A 16,054-nucleotide genomic window follows, 5' to 3' on the forward strand; every position below is an offset into this window, starting at 1 on the left:
TAATGAAATTCATGTGTCCCAGGAAACCCCTTTTCATGATGCAGAAATCTCCATTTTTCTATAATGGGCACAGAAGGTTGGAGGAAAACTGTAAAACCAGTGCAGCAGCCCAAAAACTAGGTCTGAAAGCAACACTCTTTTTTTTTTTTTTTTTTAATTTTGTTTATTACTTGCTTCTTATTAGCTTTTATTTATTTATGGCTGCGTTGGGTCTTCGTTGCTACGCGGGGGCTTTCCCTAGTTGCGGTGAGTGGGGGCTACTCTTCTTTGCGGTGTGCAGTGTGCGGTGTGCGGGCTTCTCATTGCGGTGGCTCTTCATTGCGGAGCACGGGCTCTAGGCACGCAGGCTTCAATAGTTGTGGCACACAGGCACGCAGCATGTGGGATCTTCCTGGACCAGGGCTCAAACCCGTGTCCCCTGCATTGGCAGGCAGATTCTTAACCACTGTGCCACCAGGGAAGTCCCTGAAAGCAACACTCTTTTTAATATCAAATGAATACAGCATAGATTATCTGCCTTCTTTAGTCACTGTCACTGTTTTTTCCCCTGATAACTGATGTTGGCAATTATGATTTGCAGTTCACAGTAATGAATCACCTGTTGTTGCATCAGTCTGAGTGACATGACTTGTGTGCAAAGTAAATGCATTGTAATCATGAGCATTATCCATCCATCTTGACTTTGCTTGTAGATTAACTGTTGTGCATTGCATTGAGATAGCTAAAATTTTTTTGAAAGAATACTGGCTGAAAATTTCCCAAATTTGATAAATAGTGAACACTCATAGATCTAAGAAGCTCAGTGAACCCAAAGCATAAGAATCACGAAGAAAACTGCACAAAGTCACACAATAATCAAATTACTGAAATCTAGTGATAAAGGAAAAATCTAAAAACCAGAAAGAAAAAAACGATACATTATTCTTATTCTGTAATAAGAATAAGAATTACAGCAGACTTGTTAGTGGAAAAAATGCAAGTCAGAAGAGAGTAAGGGTAACTTCTTTAAAGTATTAAAAAATTTTTTTTAACTGTCAATCTACACTTTACCCACCAGAAATAAATTTCAAAAGCAAAGGTAAAATACTTATTCATCCCTAAAAAATTAATTACCTAAAGAATTAATTACCAACAGAGCTTCACTACAAATGTTAAAGGAAGGCCTGTAATCCCAAGGAGACTAGAGCACGTGGAAATCCAGATTTGTACAAGGAATGAAATTTATGGAAAATAAATACAGAGACAAATATAAGACTTTTTTCCCTTTAATATTTAAATCTCTTCAGAAGATGATTGACTGCTTAAAGCAAAAATAATGACATATTTGTGGGCTTTATGACATACACAGAAGTAAAATGTGTGACAAGAATAGTACTTAGGCAAGGAAAGGATAAATGGAAGTGTATTATTGTATGGTTCTCGTTTTTTTTTTTTTTTGGCCTCGCTGCAGGGCATGTGGGATCTTAGTTCTCTGACCAGGAATCAAACCTGCACCCACTGCATTGGAAGCGTGGAGTCTTAACCTCTGGACCGCCAGGGAATTCCTATTTTATGGTTCTTAAAGTGCCATGAAGTTTAATATTACTTGAAGGTGGTCTGTGGTTAAAGATGTATACTATAAATATTTATCTAAGAATCCATCATTATGTAAAACAAAATTATAAAACATAATTAATTAAAAATAAAGTATAAGGGGCTTCCCTGGTGGCACAGTGGTTGAGAGTCCGCCTGCCGATGCAGGGGACACGGGTTCGTGCCCCGGTCCGGGAAGATCCCACATGCCGCGGAGCGGCTAGGCCCGTGAGCCATGGACGCTGAGCCTGCACGTCCGGAGCCTGTGCTCTGCAACGGGAGAGGCCGCAACAGTGAGAGGCCCGTGTAACAAAAAAAATAAAAATAAAAAAATAAAGTATAAGTAGAGGAAAGAGAATGCAAACAACAGATGGGCAAGTAGAAAACAAATAGAAAAGTGTTACACACAAACATATCAATAGTAACATTAAGCATAAATGTTCCAAAAGACCCAACTAAATCAAATTGGATTAAAAAAAAGACACAACATTATGTTGTCTATAAGAAAGCCAATAAAAATATAAATAAACATTGCGAAAAGTAAAAAGATAGTAAAGAATATAGCATGCTAACACTAATCCAAGAAATCGGAAGTGGCTCTATTAATAGCATATTAATATCAATCAAATTAGATTTCAAAATATAGAATATTACCAGGGATAGAGGACCATGTAGAAATGATAAAGGGCCAATTTATCAAGAAGATAAGACAATCCTAATTGTTTGTGTGCCAATTAACAGAGTTTCAAAATACATGAAGCAAAAAACTGATAGGTCTGCAAGAAGAAACTGACATATCTACAATATACTCAGAAATGTCAATAACAATATCTCAGTAATTGATAGAACAAGTAGAAAGAAAAATCAGTGAGGACATAGTAGACTTAAAGATGGCTCTCAACCAACTTCACCTAATCGATGGTTATAGGACATCCCACAACACAACACAACAGCAGAGTACAAATACAACTTTTTCTCAAGTGCCTACAGACCATTTACAAAGTGTCATTTACATTCTGTGTCATAAAATTAAGAAAGATTTCAGCAAAATGCAGGGTATGTACATTATTTGTAGCCTCATTAGCATGAAACTACTGTGGAAAAGAAGTCATGAATGTGGGATCCTGGATGGAATCCTAGAGTAGAAAAGGGCATTGGTGGAAAAACTGATGAAATGCAAATGAAAGCTTTAGTTTAGTTAGTAATATTGTTACCAATGTTAATTTCCTGGTTCTGATCATTGTACTATGGTATTAAGATATTAACATTAGGGGAGGCCAGGTGAGGAATATATGGAAACTCTCTACTATTTTTGCAACGTTACTGTAGGTCAAAATAAGGCTTTTTAAAATGTAAGTCAGTTTTTGCCTATTAAATTAGCTTTTGTGGACTGCTGCCAAGAACATAGTTTAAGTAGTCAGAAAGACATAGGTTGCAATCCTAGCTTTATCACTTATTACCTGTGTGTCTGTGGGTAAGTTACTCAAGTCCTCTGGGCCTCCATTTTCTTAATCTGTAAAACTGAGATGATGATACATTCATTATAAAATTGTTGTGAGAATTAGGTATGTAGGTTAAGTGCCAAGTACAATGCCTGGCACAGAGTAGGCAGCAGCAAGACTGTTTTCCTTCCCACTGCACGATTGAGTTGACCTATGTGCTATGTCCCTATCCTTTTGGAGCCCATAGTCCAGAGAGAAGACCATTCCAATCATTTCAGCTTTACATGATTTCCTTTCCTGTGGCACTCATCAATCTGCCTTGTACTATTTGTGATTCAGCATTAGTGATTCTCATGGGCAAGCAAAGAGAATAAGAGAAAAGATGGCAATACACTGTACTATACTGTGAGCTCCTTGAGAAGGGGACTACTGTTTCTCACTTCCCCTGATTCACCACCCAGACCTGAGGACAGGGCCTTTCACAATTGTATTGAAGTCAGTAGAAAGTAGGAAAGGAAGAGTAATCTGACCACCCACCCAGACTCCTTTTCGGTAAGGCTGAGGCTGATGGCTTTTTGTTTTTGTTTTGTTTTTCATGGGAGGAGGATCTGTGTCCTCTGCATCCTGGGCTGCTCCAGCCTTTTTTCTTTCTTTTCCACCCCTAGTGGTTCCATGCCAGGCAAAGGGCCAGCAGGAGGATGATATTAAGGTTGATTTGTCCTCTTCCAGTCGTATGGTGACGGGAATGCCTTCTGTTGGGAGTTCTGTCATTTTCCTTTCTTTCCCTCTAGGCTTCAGCATGGTTTGGGAGACCTTCTGGCTTCCATCCTGTTAATCATGCAGCTTTCAGTCTGCAAGCTTGAGATGAGGGGTCCCACCACTGGAACTTTAGCTGTTCCATTAGAGGCTTGCTGGTGGTATCTGTTCCTGCCAGCACCACATGCATGCTGCCCTCTGGGGAGAGACTCGTACCTCCTGCTGACATGCTGAATTGCCCTCTGAGGACAAAAAGATGCTTACAGCCATTGCCACAAACATGTTAAGACCTCACCTCATAGGTGGGGACATGTCAGAAGCAACTGCCCTGGCCATGCTGGCTCTGCTTCCTCCTGGATCCATGAAGGCTGCTCCTGCCAGTGCTCAGTTGATCTGTCCTGAGTGTGGAGACTTGGTGGATGCCATGTCCATAGCACCTGCTGTGGCTCCTATTGTTAGTGCTGCCTCTCTGGCCCCTGCTGCTGCCCCTTAGTCAGGCAGCATAGGTTTCATGATTGCAAAAGAGTGTGTGCTTCCGTAAACACAGTATGTCTGGGAGGACTACTGGATTCCTCCTTGCTCCCACCTAAGCATAACAAGAAGAGATGACCTTAAATATCTCAGGGATCATGTGAAGTCACCTGATTCTGACCTGACCTTGATGCCCTTCTCCATAGATACTCATGACCTGTGCCAAGGGGGAAAAAACCAATAGAGAAAATGAGTGAGACCAGAAAGGCCTGCTCCCTCTCTTACCGTAGATGAATAAGTCAAGAGTTTGACTTGAAGTCAAGTCCAATCTCCTGTTTAATCCCCTCTCTAGTATCCATATGATGGTGATTCAAGTTTTACTTGAATAGTTCCAGTGTTAGAAAGAGAACTGCCACAATAGACCTTTATTTTATATACCTTTGTTCATATATCTTCAGAATATATTCCTAGAAGTGAGACTGCTGGCCATTTTGATAGCAACTAACAAATTGTACACATGCACACAGCTTGTACCACCTCTGACGAAGACAAAAATCGATACGTGACAGTCACAGGGAGATGGATTAGGACTCAAATAAAGGGAGGACTTTCTATTAGTTAAAAATGTCCCGCAACAGATCAGACTGCCTGTATTGGAATTGTAAGTGTTCAAGAATAGATTGGATGGTCAGTATGATTTAGAAGGCATTACAACAGTGGGTATTCGAATGGAGGAGCTGGTATCTAAGAAATCTCACTTTGGAAGCACTAAGAACCTTGTGGCAAGGCCTCTGAATGGTGGCTCATTTGGTCTCGAACCCTTCCAAATGCAATTCATTTTTCAGGTGAGCCCCAGAGCACCACCTGCTTTGCAGGAACCAAAACACCCTGGCCCCATTTTCTAGAGTATCTGCTAAGTCTTACTTCTAGACTCTTCCTGTCCTCTGCCTCAAAGGGAGCTAAATCCATTGTGTCCCAGCTGGGATGGCCTGAGCACTGCTAGAACTCTCCCCTGGTGGTCTCAGGAGGTTTTCCCAATAAACAAAAAGATCTCAGGGCAACACACCAGGAGGTAAAAAGAGCAGCTATTGGCAACCTTCAGATGGAGATGTTGCTTTTCCATGACTACAGATTGATATCTTTATTAAGTTGAAGGGCTACAGCCTACAGGGAGCCAAAGAGTGGGAGATTAGGTGGAAAAAAATTGGAAGGAAAACAAATAGGCCCAGCCACATTCCACTCCTTCTGTTAAAAGAGTTACCAAGTCCTGTACATTCTACTTCACCTCTCACATCCATCTCTTTTTCTTGAGAGGTTGAGCCCTAATTCAGATTAATAAAGTACATCACTGATCTCATCATGCCTCAGCTCAAAAACCTTTAATGGCTCCCTGCCACCTACTGAAAAAAGGTACGTGCGAATCACTCCCTCCCTCCCTCACTCTGGCATGCAAGGCCCACTGTACATCCCCAACCTCCTTGTTTGGTGTTACTTTCCACAGTCCCCCTTACACACTCAGCCAAAGGTCTCTTCCTCCATGAAGGCTTGGTGAACCTCTGGGGCTGTGTCAGATCTCTCTTTCCTTTGAATCCATGCCATATTTGGGAGTCCTCCCATGGGGAGGCCCCTAACAGCTTGGGTTCCATGTTGGAGTGTATTATTTGCAATACTGTCTTTGTTCTGCTGTATCATTCTTAAAGGGAGGGACTGAAATGCCTAGACTCACCTGGTCAGCTCTAAGGTCTTTGCAGGCTTGAGCCATTTGAACCATGTAATGCAGTAACACAGATTTATTGCTTAAGGCTATATTTTGTCAAGACAGCTGAAAAGACACATTATCTCTTGTCCCAGTTTCCTTAACAGCCTCATAAGGGTCTGTTTCCCTAGCATCTACAAGCACAGCACCTACTAAATGCAGTTAACCCATACATAGTGCCCTTTTAGACAAAGGGGCCCTCTGGGCAGACACAGCCCCTCAGACACACAGTTTGGCTAGTAGACGGGTGCCCTTTCCTCCAGGCTATGGCAAGCCAGCACCAGGATGCCTATACAGCTTGGTGAAAGTAATGCAGCCTGGATTGTATGCTCTCACCCTCACCTCTGAACCAGGTGCCCTTGTGCAGTGAGCAACCTACACAATATTATGGGACGGTCTTACCGGCCCTAGAGTGACTCACAGGCCTCAGACTTGAATTCTGTGCCCCCCCCCCCGCCCCCCGCCCCGCCTTTTCCGCCCCAGGCCTATTGCAGTTCACTTGTTCAACCCCCTGAGCAGCTTCGCCTTCCCTGTAGACCAGATGGGTTGTAGAGAGCTGTGTAAAGTTTCCATTAGTTTATCAGCAGTATCTTTGTCAAGCTTTTTTTTAAAAATCACATTTGGTTAACAAAACACAGTCATTATGCCCTGTCTTCAACATTTAACATCATCCAACTCATCCATAGTTATGTCCCTCACTATGAGGTTACCTGAGTCAAGCCATAGGGACACATTCCAATCTTCCCATTCCAAGTCTTCCACATTCCAAGACTTCTCAAAGCCTGCTTTTTTAAAAAAAAAATATATATATATATTTATTTATTTGGTTGCACTGGGTCTTAGTTGTGGCAGGTGGGCTCCTTAGTTGTGGCTTGCCAGCTCCTTAGTTGCGGCACATGGGCTCCTTAGTTGTGGCATGCAAACTCTTAGTTGTGGCATGCATGTGGGATCTAGTTCCCTGACTAGGGATCGAACCTGGGCCCCCTGCATTGGGAGCACAGAATCTTAACCACTGTGCCACCAGTGAAGTCCCTCAAAGCCTGTTTTAATTTTGTGTCTTAAATCAGGATAAGCCAGTGCTCTGGAGAAAACACATAGGCTGCTAAGTCCTCTTCTTTTCCCAAGCTGGTCATCCTGACACCTCGCAAGTGCATTGTCTCCAGCTGTTAGGGTGATGAATTCTCCCACACTGGGACCCATATGAGTCCATTCCCGCTACAGGAATTTCCAGACAGGACAGGGAGAATGAATTAGCTGCCTCAACAACTGACTTGGTGAAGATTACAATCAGAGACTCAAACACCATGGGAACTCAGAATCACAGAGCCACCGAACTTAAGCTGCAGAACAGAGTTCACCTGATAGAATGCATTGCCTTTACTTCAAGACATAAAGACATCTTTTCCTGATCGGGGGTATATTTTATCTCCTTTACAATTTTGATTTAGTGAAATTGAGTATATTGTCACTCAACAGAGAAACATGCCATTATTCAATGACTGCTGATATTTAGGCTGAAATAATTATTATATGTTCCTAGTGAATTGAAATTTTTACAATTGTAAAGTGTCTCTTCATAAGTCTAGTTATACTTAATGCTATAAAGTCTACTTTGACTAATTTTAGCAAGCCACCCAAGCTCTCCTTTTGTTAGACCTTATATGGGGCTTTTCCCCCCAAACCTTTTAACCTAAATTTTTAGTTTGCTTTGTATTTAAGTATGTCTCACATAAGGAACATGTAGTTCAGTATCTTATTGTCTAACAATCTTTACATCTACTTGGTGTAGTCTGTTTACACTCAATAGAATCAATGTTTATTTTGGTTTAGCTCCATCATCTCAATATTTGTTTCCTATTTCACTTATCTATTGTTTAGTTATGCTTAACTGTTTAACATCAAACCATAATACAGCACTGTAGGTAAAAACATTGGCTCTGGAGTCAGACAGCTTGAGAACATTTCCTAGTTCCACTACTTGCTAGGTGTGACCCTAACCATGTTTCTGAACCTCTCTAAGCTTCATTTTCTTAACAGGAAAATGGGATGATAATAGCAATTATCATAACTATCTGACAGGAGAGAGTTAGTTTTTAAAAATCTCAGGTAAAAAACATTTGACATGTTTTGTCGTAATGTTTATATAATATACTTTCTATTAATCTTACCTATTATTTTATTAAACAGTAAACATAATTTCTAAAGCTAATACATTTCCATAGCTCCCCTGACATAGAAAGTAGGAGCTGCATCTGCCACCCTCTGTCGCCTTCCATATCAGTGTTTTCTGATCATTTAGATTGATATTTGTATTGCTTTTCCACAAAGAAAAATTAGCTCTTAAAATTTTTATCAGATTTTTGTGCATGACTTCTTGTCTCTTACATTATCCTCTTGGATTCTGTAGCATATGCTGTCGGTGCCCTGTCCCATATTCCCTTGGCCCACGTGGGTTCAGCAGTAACCACAAGAGATATTTGCCCTGGCAGCTTTCCACATCAGGAGCCTTGATCTCTCTTCTCTGCCTGAGAGCTTTCTCAAGCACCAGGGGAGCTTTCTCAGCTGCTAGAAGGAGCAGCCAGAAGTGCAGGGAATGGCAATCAGTGGATAAATGTCGCAGCATCCCTGTCCTCTGTTAGTGTGATTCTGAGTCATTTTTCTCACACGTGTTCAGAGAGTTCCAACTTTCCACAATACTAACCTGCTCATTAATGTATTTTCCTTAGCTTTTTTCCCACCCTTGTCTCACTTTCCCAGTTTCCTCATTTGTGTTTCCTAGGATCATCTTCCAAATAAATACTTACATCCAAGTCCTTCTCAAATTGAGATTGTCATGTTTTTTCTCCTTTGTCTCTAACATTGTGGTGGTTTTCAACAATTTATTTTCAAATATTAATAAACATGGCATTCCGAAAATAAACTTAATATGGTTGTAACACAGAGAGATCAGTAGATAAGTTGATTTATTTTGTTAACATAGTACCCTATAATTTTCATTTCTTGTAATGTCTTATCAAGTTTGGGCATCAAAGTTACATTGCCCTTACAAAATGTGGTGAAGAGTATCCATATTTTTCTATTCTCTAGAAGAGTTTGTGGGAGATTTTTGTTTCTTCCATTTTAAATGCTTAGAAGAATTCCTCATGAAAGTCATCTGGACCTGTAGCTTTCTTTATGGGATGATTTTTATTTTTATATTTGTTTGTTTGTTTATTTATTTATTTATTTATTGTTTTTGCGGTACACGGGCCTCTCACTGTTGTGACCTCTCCCGTTGCGGAGCACAGGCTCCGGACGTGCAGGCTCAACGGCCATGGCTCACGGGCCTAGCCGCTCCGTGGCATGTGGCATCTTCCGGGACCGGGGCACAAACCCGTGTCCCCTGCATCGGCAGGCGGACTCTCAACCACTGCGCACCAGGGAAGCCCTATTTTTATTTTTTTTCAATGAGAAATTGATTGATCGATTGATTGATTGATGGTCATGCTCCCACAGCTTGCAGGATCTTAGTTTCTCAACCAGGGATGAAAAACCCATGCTCTGCAGTGAGAGCACAGAGTCCTAACCACTGGGCCGCCAGGGAATTCCCTGGGATGATTTTTAATGTTTCATTTAGTTGCTTTAATGGATAGACTTGTTCGGATTTTCATTTTTTCATGAATTGGTTTTAGCAAGTCACGTTTTCTAGGAATTAATACATTTCACCTAAGGTGTCAAATTTATTGTCAAACTAGTTCACAGTATCTTCATATGAATTTTGTAATCCCTGTGGCATATTTTCTCTCTAAGGATTTATTAATTTAAAAAAATTTTTTGTCATAACAGTGGTGTTTTGAACATGAGAGGAGGCAAACTTAGCTTACTGTTCCCTATTTAACCATAATTCCAATTATTTTTAATGACTCATTTACTCAAGTCAGGGCAGAAAAAAATGGAAAAATTTCTCAAAGAGATTACCTCTCACAAAGGATGTAAATCAACTTTAATGGCTTCTGAAGTGAAAATTTCTGAAGCTCCCATTCTGTGCTTTCCCCCACTTCCCCCCAGCATTTTGCCCTAGAGAGATAGTCACACACAGGCTCTTTATTGGAGCCAGAATTTAAATCGTAGCTTAAATATCTTTCTGTTTTCCTCATTAAACCTCCTCCAGGTTGAACTCCCTACTTCCAGGAAAAACCACCCTATTTCACCTGAACTGTCCAAGTTGACCAATCTTACTCCAGCCTTTTATTATTTAAATGCGGACAAAAATCACATCTCAGAATTGTGGTAAGGATTAGAGATAATGCATCAAAAGTAACAAGCATAGTACTTGATTCTTAGTTGCACCATAAGCAGTAGTTATTATTATTGCTTTCTGTGCCTGATTCCCCTCCTTCAACACACTAGACTGTAAGCCCATAATGAGATGGGCAGTGTTTTATTTACCTATGTGAATCTCTTCTTTGTGGTCAGTAACTGGCACAAAATAGACATATATTTTTTGTTTGAGAGTCTGAATTGAAGTCCTGATATTCCAATAAAAATTTTGTCCCTTAGACTCCTGGAACCACTACAAAGTTTCACAATTTAGTAAAGGTACTATGAATATTTCCTGTATTATATAAGAGGGCATGGTTGAGTGATAAGGCATGGACATATCACCAGCACTGTGATATGCCTAGTGCATATTAGACAGTTAATTTTTTTAATTGATTGCATGGTGATGGGGTAGAGAAGAAAACAAAACCCCCCTAGAGAATTTGAGCTATTTTCAAATATGTGCTTTAGCAGCAGTATGCCTGGCCTGTAAGGATATTCGATGTTTTAAAATACAGTATTACTCTTTTATTTTATAAAGAGCTCTTTCAAATCAGTAAGTAAAGAAGAACAGGTGAAAAGACCAGCAGAAAAGAAAACCAAGAAAATTTACAAAATGTGTATCTGAATATTAAACATAAGTAGTATTCAGAAACTACAGACTTACAGTAGAGGAAATTCCATCTATATATAATTAAATAAACTCAAATAGGCAAAGAAACAGCTTGAAGATCTTATGTAGAACTGGTGAGGGTGCAGGGAAGAACGTTCCCTTATAAAATGATGGCATGTTGGCACAATATTTCTGAGAAGAACAATTGGAAAATGCATGTCAAAAGTTTAAAAATTAAACAATACTCTTTGACACAGCATCTCCTTTCTTAGGAAATTATTGCAAAGAAATGATCAGACAACTGTATAGGGATATAGATGCAAAATTTTATTACTTATGGAAATAAAAAGTAAAAACAAAATAGACCTTTTTAGCAGAGAATGTCACAGAGACAATGCACTGAAGGAAAAATGTCAACAATTAAGGAAACTTTTATATCTTAATTACTGATGGGTATTAATGGATTTTCTTCCAAACACTCAAAAACAAAAGAATAAAAATAACAATTATTATGATCACCAGATGGCAGCGTGGCTCTTTTTTCAAATGGAGCACTTTGCCATTGGTTCCAGGTTGTCACTCCAGAAGTTCAAAGGTTTTTGTTTGTTTGTTTGTTTGTTTGCGGTAAGCGGGCCTCTCACGTTGCGGAGCACAGGCTCCTGACGCGCAGGCTCAGCGGCCATGGCTCACGGGCCCAGCCGCTCCGCGGCATGTGGGATCCTCCCAGACCGGGCACGAACCCGTGTCCCCTGCATCGGCAGGCGGACTCTCAACCACTGCGCCACCATGGAAGCCCGAAGTTCACAACTTTTTTAGCCAACCAAGGTTTGTAGTGTTAGTATTGAAATCAAAACTGAGAGTTATAAGGGAACAAGAACTTACTTAGTTCTGACTCCTCATATCCTTTCCATGCCTGACTTGCAGGAATCCCCTTTACTGTATCACTCACTGTGGTTAACCCCAGCACATTAGAACACCTCCTACTGAAGCTGCCCACTAAGATGTTAGGGAACTTTGTACTTTAAAGTTCTTCTTTAAATGAAAATATACCCCCAGTGAGCCAAGTCAGCTCTGGTTCCTGGCACCACAGAGAACTCTCCCCTTCAGAATTTGGAAATATTTGAAGATAGCTAGCACTGTTTTCCCACATTTAATCTTACTATTTTTTCCAGGTGGAAAAGTTCCCAGTTTTCTGCTTTTCTCATGTTTCTGTGTTGCTTTAGTTTCTCTTTGTATTCTACTGTCATTCCCACATTTTCCAGGCAACCATGTAGCTAGCGCTTAGAGCATGGGTCTTTGGAATCCTGACACCAATGCTTCCTACTTGTATGTGCTTGGGCACATTACTTAAGCACTCTGTCTTTAAGATTTTTCAACTGTGAATTAGGAAAATAATAGAACCTGTGACCTCATAGGTTGGTGGTGAGGATAAATAGGACAATTTGTGAAAAGTAGACAGCACGATACCTGGCACACAAGAAGTGCTCAACTTGTGTTAGCTAGAACTAAACTTCTGTTTTCTGTAAAATAATACTCAGCTCATAAGTTATCATAGGAATCTAATGAGAATGTCAGTAAACTGCCTAACACAGCACCTGGTGCTCAGTAAGCGTGACACAGGAGAGCCGGTGTACAGGGGTGTCTAAGGCCTCCCTGACTCAAGACTAATGAAAACATAAATGATGGCAAGAGTGGTGGTTTGGTTTTCTGTTTCTTTGTTTTGTGAGACTTTACTTTTTTAAGGTAGTTTCATATATGAAGCAGAATGAAAAGGAAGGCAGAGAAATTTCTCATAGACTCCCCTGTCCGCACACATGCACAGCCTCCCCCATTATCAACATTTCCCATCAGAGGGGTACACTTGTTGCAACTGATGAACGGACACTGAACATCATAATCACTCCAAATCCATAGTTTACATTACAGTTCACTCTTGGTGTTGCAGCTTCTGTCTACTATAATATTCCTCCTCCCTAAACAATGTCCTTAACATTTTTGTAGCACATTCTGCTGGTAGTGAATTCTCTCAACTTTTATTTGTGTCATGGAGTCTTTGTTTTACCTTTCAAGTAGTCCTGTTTCTGACTAAAAACCTATGTGTGATTTTTTTTCAGATCTGGCCATAGGCAATTACAAAGTCTTTCTGGACCTGAAACATAGACTGCCAGATATTTCTCCAGCAAAGATGGGTGTATTCAGGATCAGCAGAGAATTGCAATTTGGGATCTGCAACCATGGCAAGCCACATGCAAGTCCCCACACAGCAAAAGAAGAAAAGGGGAAAAGGAAGTTGGGAGGGCTGCAGTTAACAAAGAGTCAGTGGTTTTCTTTGGCTGAGTCCTTGCCAGGAAAGGAGAGGAGACTTCTTCCTCTTGGGCTCTGCAATGGCGCTGGGTGTGAGAGCTCCCCTTTCTGGTCTCCCAACTCTATTTAATGGAGGTTTCTGTTTATTAATTTTTTATAGCTTTATCTGGCTGCCCTCCCCACACCAGACTTGGAGCACAGCCTGTGCATTGCAGTCTCTGAAAGGAATTGCAGTCAGTGACACAGGCCCACCCCCCCCCACCCTCGTCCCCACCCCCCCACCCCCACCCTCGTCCCCACCCCCCACCCCCACCCTCGTCCCCACCCCCACCCCCCACCCCCACCCTCGTCCCCACCCCCACCCCCACCCCCCACCCCCACCCTCGTCCCCACCCCCACCCCCCCCATCCCCTGTCCACCTATGCTCTTATGTATATCTGCATTCCTAGTTCAAGTGCCTCTGGAGGCCTCTTCACTGGGGCTCTTGGCAGAAGCCTTTGTCAGACACTTCTGCCGAAACCCCTTTGTTGGGAAGAGGGAAGGGAATCTTGAAGCCTTGTTCTCCGCACTGACTCAGCACTCAGTACTTTTCCAAGTCTAGCCTACTCTCCCTGCCCCTGGCTTCCAGGTCCATGAAATTGCGGGAGCTTTCTGATCAGGGCTCCCTCAGCAGTGACACAAGGCCCACATCTGTGCTAATCCACTTAACCCTTAACTGAGGCACCATTCCTTGAGGGAAAATGGAATGGAGGAGTCAGTGCTTTCTCCTGTTTAGCCTCTTGCTTGTACTGTGACAGTAAGTGATTAAAAACTTTTCTGTTATTTTCATTTTGCCTTGTTGTCTAAATTGGCTACTCCAACACCTGGCAGCTCAGCTGTCTCTAGCTCAGCTGTGCTCCTGACACCTTGACTTTGAAAATATTTTTATCGTGACTAGAATTCTGGGCTGACAGTTTTGAGATTCAGAACTTTAAAGATGTCATACCATTGTCTTCCAGTTATGACATATACTTCTTATCTTTATTCCTCTGATTTAATGTCTTTATTTTCTCGATGTCTCAAGATTTTCTCTTTATCATTGATTGTCAGCAGTTCAAAAATGACGAGTTTAGATTTGTGGGTGGAGTTGTTTATTTGGTTGGTTATTTGAGGTTTTTGTTGTCTATATTGCTCATTATTTATTCTACCTGAGGTTTTCCAGACATGGACCTTTGGCTTGATATTTTTCATTGTTTTTGGAAAATTCTTAGTCAAATATTACTTCTACCTTGTTCTCTACTTTCTTCTGCCTGTAGGACTCCAGTTGCATTTATGTTTGTCTGTCTGTCAAAATGAAAAATCATCTAATGACTGCTTTATTTATTGTGCCAATAATTTGTTTTAATTCATATATATACACTCATGGGTAAAAAGACACTCTAGTGTGCCTTTCTTATCCTGTCTTCATCTGGTTTTGTTATCAAGTTAAACTAGCTTCACAGAATAAATTAAGATGTAGTTCCCTCCTTTTTCATATTCAGAGATTTTGTAAAGGATTGGAATTAACTCTTTTTGAAATTGTTGGAGAATTGCCTATATGGCTGCTGTACTTGTGCTTCCTATAAGAGAAGATAATAACTATTTTTGCAGTTTCATTTATTGTTATAGGACTATTTAGGTTTTTTATTCTTGATATATTTTAGTAAGTTATATTTTATCGGGAACAGTCATTTCATCTAAGCTGTTGAATTATCAATATAAATTATTTGATGGTACTCTCTTACTATATTTTAATCTATACTGGATTGGTTGTTATATATTTTTTTTCAATTTTATTTATTTATTTATTTATGGCTCTGTTGGGTCTTTGTTTCTGTGCGAGGGCTTTCTCTAGTTGCAGCAAGCGGGGGCCACTCTTCATTGCAGTCATCGCGGTGCGCGGGCCTCTCACTATCGCAGCCTCTCTTGTTGTGGAGCACAGGCTCGAGACGCGCAGGCTCAGTAATTGTGGCTCACGGGCCTAGTTGCTCTGCGGCATGTGGGATCTTCCCAGACCAGGGCTCCAACCCGTGTCCCCTGCATTGGCAGGCAGATTCTCAACCACTGCGCCACCAGGGAAGCCCTGGTAGTTATGTATATTTAAAATTCTCTTTTGCCTTTCTTGATTCTCTCCATTTTACCATTGTTTTCTAAATCAATCATTTTTATTAGTTTCCTTTGTTTTCTTAATCTACTCTTAGTGCCTTCCACTGCTTTATCGGGAATAATTTTGTTGTATGTTTCTTACCTTCTTTTTTTTTGTTTTTAATTAATTAATTTTTTAAACATCTTTATTGGGGTATAATTGCTTTACAATGGTGTGTTAGTTTCTGCTTTATAACAAAGTGAATCAGTTATACATATACATATGTTCCCATATCTCTTCCCTCTTGCGTCTCCCTCCCCCCCACCCTCCTATCCCACCCCTCCAGGCGGTCACAAAGCACCAAGCTGATCTCCCTGCTTCCCGCTAGCTATCTACCTTACGTTTGGTACTGTATATATGTCCATGACTCTCTCTCGCTTTGTCACAGCTCACCCTTCCCCCTCCCCATATCCTCAAGTCAGTTCTCTCGTAGGTCTGTGTCTTTATTCCTGTCTTACCGCTAGGTTCTTCATGACATTTTTTTTTCTGAAATTCCATATATATGTGTTAGCATACGGTATTTGTCTTTTTCTTTCTGACTTACTTCACTCTGTATGACAGACTCTAGGTCTATCCACCTCATTACAAATAGCTCAATTTCGTTTCTTTTTATGGCTGAGTAATATTCCATTGTATATATGTGCCACATCTTCTTTATCCCTTCATCCGATGATGGG

General features: G+C 40.8%; 1 protein-coding gene across 3 annotated transcripts in view; it reads left to right on the forward strand.

Moving 5' to 3' along the window:
* Positions 1-13,460, forward strand: part of LOC132423139 (zinc finger protein 300) — a 120,890-nt gene extending 107,430 nt beyond the window's left edge. For all 3 annotated transcript variants that reach the window (XM_060008510.2, XM_060008509.1, XM_060008508.1), the window contains one exon: positions 13,024-13,460. The gene's annotated coding sequence lies outside the window, so the exon portion shown is untranslated. The remainder of the gene's footprint in view (positions 1-13,023) is intronic.
* Positions 13,461-16,054: the final 2,594 nt, after the last annotated feature.

Source organism: Delphinus delphis, chromosome 3 (genome assembly GCF_949987515.2).
Source record: "Delphinus delphis chromosome 3, mDelDel1.2, whole genome shotgun sequence".
Classification (NCBI taxonomy): domain Eukaryota; kingdom Metazoa; phylum Chordata; class Mammalia; order Artiodactyla; family Delphinidae; genus Delphinus; species Delphinus delphis.